Raw genomic sequence first — 12,022 nt, 5'->3', positions numbered from 1 at the left:
CATTCTACTGCTAATAGACACATAAAGCTCCTTATTAAAGCTTTCACATCCCCTCAATTGTGTAATCTCTACCACTATGTTTATTAATTCACAAGTGTCATTTTTGTGACTTTTGCTGTTCTCATCCATGAACTCTGAGCCAATATCAATTTTGTTGTCTTTGTAGCATCCAATCCAGAGTATCCTATTAGTCACTGAATGAGGTGGCTCATGTTATGGCTATGTAAGGACACAATCTTAATGTGGATCATTCACACTGAAGTGATCATGTAGGTTAACAATATGAACAATATTGTTTGCTTCTAGTGTTAGCATGTGTCAATGTTACCACCTGAAACTTCATGAAGAATTGCCCTTACGACATTTTTTGGGACATCCTGTTGAATATATTTTCAATATAGAAAGGTTAAATCTTTTATATTTTGGGAATATGTTTAATGATATGTGCAATCAAAAAGTTGAAGTGATCTGAGGTGAACATGCTTTGGGGTGAGTATAGTATAACAATAGGACATGTAATATATTAATAGATGTCTTCTATTGTGACTGAATTCAACACAGTAACATAAATTAAATACCCATAGATGATCAAGTTGGAGTGCACAAAATATTATGTTGGTAGTGAATTACTCATCATAAAGAGGTAACTCGTCATTTGTAAATATTGTGCTTCCATTGAATTGTATATTATGAGTGACTCTGGGCATTACCAGAATAGATAGACTAACTGTTTCTGTGTTTTGCAAGCAAGTGGATTATTAATTGGGGGGAGGGGGAGTCCACCAAAAGCAGTAAGGCCACAAACATGCTATGGTAAAACACAGTTCCAATAATTTTAACCTGGATTCAACCCCATGGTAGATATTGCACACAGAAGATAGACTTAACTTACAAAAATTTGGAAAGTATTTGGCAGTAGCAAAACAGTTAAAATATCAAAACACAATCCAATAAAAATCCCACAACTAGTTTAGAAATGTGTTGAAAAATTGTAATGAGTAATATGACAAAAAAGCAAAATTTCAATAAGGGGAAACAACACTATGATTTTTTTAAAAGATTTATGTCAAAAACAATAAGAAAAGGTAAAGTGCCATTCAGTAATCACTGTTTGTGATTGACTAAGACCTAGATTGATTGAGCCTTGGTTGAAAACCCCAAGAATAAACTAATAAGTACAAGTGGGAGCAGGTCCAGCCTGTCAGACCCCCATACTGGTCTCAAACAGCAGGTTCAGTCCTCCTGTTATTACACAGGTCAAGAGATTCTTCTGATAAAGTCTGGATGAGGTGCAATGTTTGTATGTTTCATTAGCCAGAAAGTGGGATGAATCCTCAACACTCCTTAACCAATAGGTAAAAAGCCCCAAGGGGTACACCTTCCCACATTTGTATCACATCCAGTTTGACTTACTGCAAACTATCCCACAGTGCACTATTCTGAGGAACATGTAACATGAAGAAACTTTCTTCCTCTGAATAAAGCTTGTCTGCCAGCCAGGGGAAAGGGGCACGAGTGTTAGGGAAATTAACAATCCCTCATCACTTATTTGGGGACCAGATCCCCTTGGTTCCAAACTGGTTACATATGGCCTACGGAACAAAATACTTCTCTTCCCCTGGTCTCTCTTTACTTTTAACTATGAATGGTCAAGCATCACACTGATCCGCTTCAAGATAATTAAGTTATTGAACCCTCCCTAGCTGCCCCACCTGAGCTGTTATGGGTCAGATACCTCAAACACAGGTTTTCTTGTAAAAAAGCCAAAGTCATTGTTTCTACTCTAGCAGCAATTTTCATACCTCATTATCACTGACCAGGCCACCTGCCAGTAGGTTAATGCTAACTAGCCGACTGGGGTCTCTGACATAGAAAGTCAAAATTTAAAACTCACTCTTACTAAGTATTTAATACAAATCCTAATTCATCATTACATTTGATCTGTAATAAACATCAAAATTAGTCTTTGAATTATCCTTTCAGCTTTTCCCAAAGCAAAGTTAGCAGAGCTAAGATTTTATATTGAACTCTAGTTTTTCTCATATGATAGCTACAACTCTCGACCGTGAAAATAGTTGCTGTAAATACATACCAAAAAGAAATTCTTGACTGTACCACTTTCAAATGCTAGGCACACTAACTTGTGGGCTTCTAGTCCTACTTAGGTATGCCATACTTAATATTTAAAAGTAGGTTTCCTTTCTGTCAAAAAGGGTTATTTTGACAAGTTTATCTGATAGTATAAAAGCTTCAGGGTTAGGCTACAGAGGTAGGTGGGAAGGCTTATTTCTTTGTCAGTCTGGAGGATGGTACAGCATCTGCTGCTGTCCGCAGGTGACATTTAACTTTTCTATGCTATTTGTGCATGTTTTGCACCACATTCTATGTCCTAACTGAGATGATAACTATTGCAAATAAGAGTTAACCAATTTCACCATGAGTTAGAGGTCACAGCACATATATTTGGGACAGGACAGCAGTGCCCCAGTGTGCAGATTTCATCAAACAACATCATCAGTCCAAATTAAATTGAGGTGACCATGCAAAAAGATGGATTTTCCCACAAGTGTTATGCCCAAAAAAAACTTTTATTTGATTTTGTTCTAATGGATAGGGTCATCATTTGGCAATGTAAAATATTGTCAATAGAGATCATAAATTGAAATTAACAATTATAGCCATTTTTAATATCTGTCTCTAAGGTAGTTAAAATAATGTTAACATATTTTAAGTACATCATAATTTTTAATTTGTTTTTATTATTGATTTCTAAATGTTTAACAATTTCAGAACATATCTATTTTTCATAGTAGTGCTGCTCAGCAGATAGAAGGGAAGAATACAGTATCAATAGCCTTCAATGCGTTTCACACTTGGAGGCAAAAGAAATGATGCACACTGTAGTGCAAAATAACAGAAAATCTAAGGGCACCCATTATTCATTTCAATTGATCATTGTACACCTCGGTGAAACAGGATCTGGACACATTATTCTGACTGAATGTGGCTACTGCAGGGGAAAAGTGCAGTAGATTTGCCAGGCTTGTTTGATGGCAAACATGATTTAAATTATAATCTTCCATGCATGTGAGACAGTACGAGTGGAACTTGAACAACCTCCTGAATGAGTGAGCCATGATACAGATTCCCTCCCACATTGTCATCTTTTTTTGGGAATTGAATGATCCTGAATACTTACACTAAATTCAATAACATTTACAACTCAGATATTAGATCAAATAGTTGGATTTAGGATGTCACAGTTAACAAACAATAGGCTGAATTGCTCCAAAAGAACTGTCTATGAAACACAGCATTTGGCACAATATAGTTGAATGCTATTCCACGCAGCAAATAGCATTTAATGATTAAAACCCCAAAAATGAATATCATAATGCCTGTTTAAGGCTCTCACATGGATGCTTTGATCTGAGAAGAGTGGTAGCAGGGCATTACATTTAATGGATTTTCCATGTTCAAGGAAGCTGTAAATTTTTATGGCAATATATATAATATACCCCAAAGGAAATATCATGTATATCTAGAGAATTAGTGGTAGATTGTTTCACTTCTTTCTTCTTGTGAAAGAGAACCCTCTTTAGCTTCATTTTTGCTGAATAATCATAGAGGCTAAAATGTATTTCTCAAAGGAATCACAAAATTCTCTGCTGCATTTTCCCGTGATGAGTTTCCCTTCTCAACATTCAGAGGCTCATCTTCTAGAGTTTTGGCAGATGGAGTTACTCCATCACAAACATGATGGATAGCCCGTATTTCAGTTCAATTATAGCCTATGGAACTTAATATGGTGGACTGGATATCCGTCATGTTTGTTGTGAAGTATCCCCTCCCCCAAACTCTAAATCAGGCCCTTCGTCTCTAGATATAGCAATTGTATGTTTCTCAAAACCACTCCTAACATGGAGGTATGTAATAGTTTATTCAATATATATATAAGTAATGCACTCACCAGGAGTGTGATTACGACATGGCAACATATGCTAATGTTAGGCCGCAGAGGTTAAACACAAAGAAACAAGGCTAGGGTATTGAGGGAATTTGTATTTCTCCCTAATTTAACATTGCAAAGGGGACACAAGATTGGTTTATTATTTCCCCATTGATCTGATTGAAATCAAATAGCACCTGTTAGGAAATAAACAGTAAAACACAAAATCTCAAAGGACTGTACATAAATCCAAGATATTAAGGGTCTGACTCATAAAGCTTTTTCATAAACAAGTGTCTCTTTCTCCTGGAAATTTAGATGTCAAACATAATTCAGAAGTTAGGTTCAACTACTGACAGAAAATGCTTTCTGAATTGAATCTTGAGTTGTCGGACGATACAGTGATGGTATCCTGCCAAATACTATATATTATAAAGTGTAAATAAATGCCTTTTCATTTAAGAGATCTGGCTCACCTATACTTTTTAATTAGCAGGTTCTTAAAGTAGATTATTTCTTTTTATGCCTACTGACATTCATACTAAACTCACTTGTATCATAGATTGATTTTCATAAGAGATTACACTATAGTTTGCTAATTTCCTAATTGCTAAGCGCACCCTAATTCTATAGTTTTGAAAGAAGTCCTGCTACACAACTAGATTTTTCTTTAAACATAGGATGAGATATTATTTTCCTCATTCTAATCCCTTACCTCTGAAGTGAACTGATTGATGCAAAAAGGGTTGAAATGACTCAACGTGGAACGGTATTTTATTCGCTTTAAAACATTCCATTTAGGACTAGAACAAAAAAAAAAACACTTCTCATAGATCTTTGTTTAAGAATTATGAAAGCCACTCTGCAGTAAATACCCTGCAATAAATTACATGTGCATAGTTCTTCCTTTGACTTAAAATTTTCAATATGAAATAATGTGTTGGCCTTTTATAAAGAAGGTTTCAAACTGCCTATGGTAATAAAGGCAGTGTCTTTGTATTTATTTCCACATATGTGCAATTGCCTTCCTTAGTTCATAAGAGTATTTGAGATAGACTATCATGTTAGAAAGAGCAGACTCAGTTATTGACATGATAAGGTTATTCAAAGGTGCAGCTATGGATGCACAGAATGAGGTCTATTGTTCTTATTCCTTTGCAGTTTTTTAGCAGGCAACTTCTTTTTAAACTACGCATGTCTTTTATTCTCCAGAAAGATATATTGATTGTGGTGTTTCTAAGTAGTAATGCAAACACCTCTCTCACTTCCATAAATGTATACTCCCTACTGTGTCTTTAGCGTTCAGTAGCCTTTTTACCAAAGTTTATGCTTGGCCTCGGGGTGCTTATTTGCTACAGCGAGGCCACCTCATATCTTATGATGACCATAAAGTGCTGACCATCCTATTTGCACTACAATGTCCATCATATACATCTTTGACATATCTAGGATGCTCTATGTCTTTCAGAACCTGCAACCGGGCCTGTCCTTTATCTTCTAGTTTCTATTCACTGTGATAACATTGTATGTATTTTGGCATTGTAATGTAACAACAGCTCATAGTATCACACAGATAGGCTGTATACTAAGATCTTTTCAAAAGCCAGTATCAATGCCTAGTTCAATCAGGTCATCGGAGATCAAGTAGCCTATTTGAAAGATCGGATTCTAGTGGAAGGTTTTCAAATGTTATTGCAATTCCTTATGGAGTTGCTCCAAACGTCTCCAAACTTCTGGATCTTCTTCCAGAGGTCCCTTTTGTGTCCTTGAAGTGTCCACAACTTGATCCAAGGTTCCAGAAGCTCTGAGTTGCTCCTTGGGAGTTGGGACTACAATTCCCAGAATGCACCTGGTCAGAATCCTCAAATGGCCACTGGACACTGGTCAGCTGGGCTCTGCTTGCAGGACTTGATGCAGGGGACTCTGGGCAGCTCCTTTGTACCTGTAGCAAACAGGGAGTCCCTTCTTGAAACAGTAGAAGACAGGTGAAGTCCTTTTGGTGGTGAAGCCCAAGTGTGCAGCTGGTACAGTCCTCCAGAGTGCAGTGTCCAGGTGCAGGTCAGGGGTCCAGCAGGGCAGTCCTTCTTCTCCTGTAGTTCTTCCTTGTTGGAATCTGATATGGATCTGAGGTGTGGGTGCAGGTCTGCTAGTTTTATCCCTGCTCCTGGGTGAAACACAGAGGGGCCCTGGTTCTCCAATTAGGGGCAGGGTCATTTCCCCTGTGATGACCACTTCCTGGGAAGTGTGGCAAAAATCAATCCCAAGGAGCAACATTCCTTAAAAATCCACCATGGCTGAAAGTGATTTTTGGAGGTTACATCTGGCTGAGCCCACCCACTTGTGTGGCTAAAAATCAAACACACCCCTCTCCTGCCCTCTCCTAATCTAATCAAGGGGGCACCTAATTGTCTGGGTTTGCAGGATGTGGGGGTGTTGCTGGGTTGCTCCAAATGTCCTTCTCTGTCTTTAAAGACCAGTTTGGCAGCCCTCCCCCTTCCTGCCTCACCATCTGCTGAGGGGAGTTCTCCTTCCACAGGCACATCTCTTTGTGTGAAGCCAGGCTACCTTTTCAGGTAAAGTTTAAAACTCTTTACCTGAACAAGTTATATTAAATCCAACAACCGGAAGTAGTGGGATTTATTATAACAATTAATTTGATACCAAACTCTTGGTATCTATTACTTAAGGGGATTGTAACATTTAAAATAAAGTCTCCCCATTCTAGCCTATGGAGGTCATTCACTACAATGAGGGAAAAACGAATGTGGCTGTTTTACTTCACCAGAGCTTATAAAACTATATTTATAAGGTCCCTGCTTATAGTTACAAGGCACCCAGCCCTAGGGGCACATAGGGCACACCTTAGGGGTGACTGATATGTAAAAATAAGGTCGTTTAAGACTTTGGAACTACTTTTAATTCCAAAGTCGAATTTGCATATAACTTTAAGTTAAAAGCAGCCAGCAAGGCAGGCCTGCCTTTAAAATGACACTGGGTACCCCAGCAGTGCACCTATGGGTGCACCACCTATGCCGGGGTCCCTAAACCTCCATGCCCTACCATATACTAGGGACTCATAGGTAGGTTGACTTAGTCAATTATAATTAGCCTAATTTGTATACTGATTTTACACAGAGCACAGGCCCTGGGACAAGTTAGCAGTACCCAGGGCACCATCAGAGTCAGGAAAACACCAGCAAAAAGTGGGAAATGGGGGCAAAAATTAGGGGGCCTCTGCAATCAGCCCTGGTCTCTCAAAAAATAAAAATAAAATAAAATAACATATATATATATATATATACATATTACCTGAATTTGACTGACTGACATTATTTCTACTTTCACACACTCAACAGCAGACAGGCTGAAGGCAAAATAATAATTCTTCAACCATTCATTGTCTGTTGCCCTTTACAGATTTCGAATTTACTCCCCTCTAAAGGGAAACAGACACACCAAAAAGACTTGCAAGAAGTAAAACTCTATGGTCAGATTATCCTGAATAACAGAAAACTCATTACAGAACACTATAATGAGCCAGGTCTGCGAATTTCAACAGTACCATCAACTATCGTCATCTGCCTTAAGAAATCCCTTAATGCACCTCATTCACAATATTTTATAAACACACCCATCTTGAGCAACTCTATTTGTTTTGGCTAGGGTCTTTTTTCCCTGGGTTACTAATTGAATACAATGGATGTACAATTTCTCTAGTGCAGGTTCCAAGAACCCATAGAGTTGTCCGGGGTAACAGTGAATAACGGTGATGTCTTCACCAAGGGCTTCTGAGTGTCATCAAATAGACATTTAGGATTGAAAAGGCCAGGGCACTCGTATGAAATAAGATAAGAGTCTGTGTAGTTAGGTTCTTGGTCTTCGGAGAGTCAATATATAATCCAAACAGAGTTAAAATTCAGTGTCTTTATTCTTGTGCAAGGTTTTCATACATGTTCATCACATGTGAAGGATTCCATATGTGGTCATCACAACAACATCCAACAGCCAACATGTGTTTCGTCTCCGAGAAATTGATCTCATTGACTTCCTCAGGGCAAAGTATAAGTAAGGTGTTAACATGAATAAATGGCTTATCCTAATCAAGTAAAACTCTTCAAGATAATGTACGATCAATAGAGAAAGAGTAGTGGGAATCACGTGACGGGGGCAAAACACTATTATCCCCAAGTCTTTGTGAGGGAGTACTCATAAGTCAGCACGTATGGATCCAAAATCTTTTACGGTGCGATCTATAAACAAAACAGTTCTCTTGGGTAAATTCTTGTGTTGGGGGCGCTGTGTCTTGCACCCCGATAATTAAGCTAGAAGTATAAGGTATAGAAGAGACACAGAGTAAGGTCTCAGGAGTGTGTGTGAAACTCCTCGGCATGACGGGCTAGACATTAAGGATGAATCTCAAGTTGCCTGTGATGCCACATAGAAACCAGGGGAGAAAAACATCCTGGGTATTCACTTCTTATCCATCTATAATTAAATGGTTTGTATGGCCTCCAAAAACATCTTCCCCTGTTACTGGTACCCTGGGGAAAATGAGTCATGGAGAAGTCACACACAACATTGCCTGTCCCCCATATCCAAAACTTTAAGCAAATCACAGCTTCCAGACAACCAACCGCTCTGCCCTCTGTGCCTTCTCTCTTTTTTCCCTTCCTGAAGCTGTGCTCTTTGCTCTTCTTTGGAGCAGAGAACCAACGCTCCAAAAAAACCTTGCCAGAGAAGCCTGAGATTCAATTAAGATATAGCAAAAGTGCAGAACAAATTTTAGTTTCCACTGTTGCTTCATCATTCCAGGGACCCACCAGATTTAAAATCTGTTATCCATGGTAGTGACTCTCAATGACAGCCGTACATAACAGATGATTTAATGTCAAGGGAATATAAGAATAAAAACTGCCTACCAATTAAGGGAAGGGGAGCACCGAACTCAAGTATATAGCTCGAAAACATGTCATGCTGTGTATTTTAAAGTACATTGATTTAGTTTCTCAAATTTAACCTGTCACTCCTCTAAAGGATCAAGAATGTAAGGCCTAACGTAACTTATGAAAACCGTGCTCTGGAATATTATTTCAATCAAACAGACTTTTTGACACAAATAAAGGCAACCTGGTAGGCATAAATACATTAGGTTTATTATCTATTGGCGGAAATGAAAGAGGAGGAGCATTTATAGAACGGAGATTAACAATTCAGATAACTTCAGAAAGTTGTTGTAGGATAGTTATTGACTCCCATGCTAAGATAATTGTTGGAGCTCAGCAAAAGGCAAATGTAAACTGCCTTATTCTTAAATGGAAATGCAGAAATAGTGGAGAGATGAAAACAATATTCATATAAACTCTCACTTTTGCTACAAACAGGTTAAATATTTTACACTTTGCTTCTGTACCCACAAACGTTTATCCTCCTCAGGTGGGAAGAGTGTCTATTAGCTTTATATCCAACTGACTATCATGGAGTGATGGGACGGAACTCCATAACATTTTAAAACCTGTACTAATTCATAATTCTTCAAGTACCAGTCCTAGATCATGCTGGAAGAAGTTACTATGTTACGCATGTAAACTTGAGAAAAAAACGTGTATCAGCATAACCCATGGACCTAAGTCTTTACATCAAGAATTGGTCTACCTCCTCTTTTATTTACCATCTAAGACAAAGCCTGCTGGAAAAGAACATTTAGCATTATGCTTTCCTCTTTGAATGCCAAAGCGTGTTGAATATGTGAAAGAGGGTTACACAAATAATGCACTTAATTACTTAATTACATACCTGGACATCAACTGTTTAATCCCAACATAAATAAAGATTATAAATGTCTACATCTAAGAAGAGGTCATCCAGAATCATTCCATTCACGTGATGGATTCGGAAGCATCAGGAATAACTAAAGATGCCAATGTGGGAAAATAAACAGACTAAACAGTCAATTAAAAGAGGCAATGATGTCAAAAGACAAATTCATCTGAACAAATAAGTGCAGTAGAGTGTCTCACCTTTGTCCCTGAGAACTCTGTATCATTATTTTAGACTAAGAGGATAACTCTTGCAAACATGTCTGAAAATCATCTTCCCATGCCTAGCACATCTGCAGTACTCATTGTTGAGCATTGCCTTCTTTATTATGTGGAGTCTGATGGAAGATAGCTGGAATTATCAAGCAATGGCAAGATTCTGATGTGAATAAATTAAGATGATTTCGATTTCATTCACTTACAAGTAGCCTTGCATACAAAAACCTTTTATCTCAGTGGATGTACGAAACACTATGAGGCCGAATCACAAAAGTAAATTCATCATGAGCATAAGTTTACACTCAAATTTTCCTTTATTACTCTTGCCATAAATCCATAACGAGATTCCTTGGAGACATAAATGAATTTAGAAGTGTGTATTTATTTGCCACAGTTGCAGCACAATCTGTACATGTAAAACCCACTGACGTGATGGGGTCTGGGATTTTCAAGGCTTGTTTTTTAACTTTGGAGAAGCTATGAAAACTGGTAGAACTCCGTACAGGAGTACCTGATTTTAATGACCCTGGACTTTACTTCATATTTGTAAGTACAGCCATTGGGGAATTTATTTAAATAAACTTAGCATGTCACTTGCACAAGGGAGGCAGGTGGCTAATTGGTAAGCATAAGCTTTATATAGGTTTAATATAAAGATTCATAAAAACGTCATAGCAAAGCATTTTACTTTACCCACTTGGTACATCGATTGCTTAACAGTCTATAGTTAGTCTTCTGACAAATTTTCACTGGCAAATTTTCTGCTATGTCGTTTTTTAACATCTTTAAATGGTTTTTAAATTGCACATGATATTGAATGTACTAGATGAAATAAAATATGTGATATTCATTAAATGTCCTGCATTGTCAATAGATATTTTTCTTATCCATTGCCTGACAAGGGGGACAGCAGCTGTTATCTGCATTCTAACAGTACAACACTGGGGTATTAATATTTCTAGATCAAAATGGTAGGGAAGAACCACACACCTTAACAGTCAGTGCATTAATTGTAACCTTTTGTTTGGATAAAGGTAGCTTGTGGCTTTAAAATATAAATGTACTGAAAATGTCATCACACTCACCACTAGCTTCACGGCTTTTAGTATTACCAAGTTTACCACACAGTGGAGAATAATGAACAAAAGCATAAAAGCTGATGATAGTTTGAACTAGTGATTAATTGCAAAAATGGCTGCACACAAGCACACCAGATAGTAGACAGAAAAGACAATGAACAATCCACTTTCGGCAACCCTATAAACTAAACTGTACTAAGGAAAGATAAAATGGTTGCTATCTGCAAAATATTCAACATTGGCGTCAATGAGGACTACAATGAAAACTACCAGCACAGTTGAGATTTCAAGGCACATGGTAATACATGTGTGCCATATTAAACATGAAACCAGAGGCTTGGTCTCAAATCGTAACTCCTGTATAAACAAAGAAGTGTCACGCTCTTCAGTATACACATTTGAGATTGGTGTATATTACTCTCCTTTCAGAAAACAGACCCAAACATGAAGCCACCAAACTACAGACCAATTACCTTAGTAGATGTAAAAGTGAATTAATTGCCTAAAATCCCACTTTAATATATATGGGTACGGTCTAAAAGCCAAAAATATTCCTGTGAGAACAGACGTTTTTTTCATCTGGGTGAAGGCTCTGTTGACAACAATATGGTTATGAGTGCACTGACACAGACGTCACTCAGCAAAAAGGAGTCCAAGCTGTTTTGTCGACTACTTTTTCTATTTCAAAAAAGTTGATTGGAACTTCGGATGGTGGATGGAAGAAAAAGGAAAAAGTAAGACAAGCGCTATAAGACAATGGCCCAAACCTGTGCTGAGTCTCATTATGTTTAAGAAGTGTATCGCCAATCTAATTCTGAAGCTGAAGGAAGCAAATCAATTTTCTTCTAGGTAGGTAGAACTGAATCCTCACTACGCATTTATGCTAATGATTTGTTTTAAGCAGTGCCCCTTCCTTTGAATTACACTGCTGGGTGACTGCTCTGTACAGTTATGGCATA

At 37.8% G+C, this 12,022-nt stretch overlaps 1 protein-coding gene across 25 annotated transcripts in view; it reads left to right on the top strand.

Moving 5' to 3' along the window:
• Positions 1-12,022, top strand: part of NRXN1 (neurexin 1) — a 1,474,248-nt gene that overhangs the window by 1,206,335 nt on the left and 255,891 nt on the right. The gene's annotated exons all lie outside the window — the stretch shown is intronic.

Source organism: Pleurodeles waltl, chromosome 5 (genome assembly GCF_031143425.1).
Source record: "Pleurodeles waltl isolate 20211129_DDA chromosome 5, aPleWal1.hap1.20221129, whole genome shotgun sequence".
NCBI classification, from domain to species: Eukaryota; Metazoa; Chordata; class Amphibia; order Caudata; family Salamandridae; genus Pleurodeles; species Pleurodeles waltl.
This window is presented reverse-complemented; position numbering and strand designations above follow the sequence as displayed.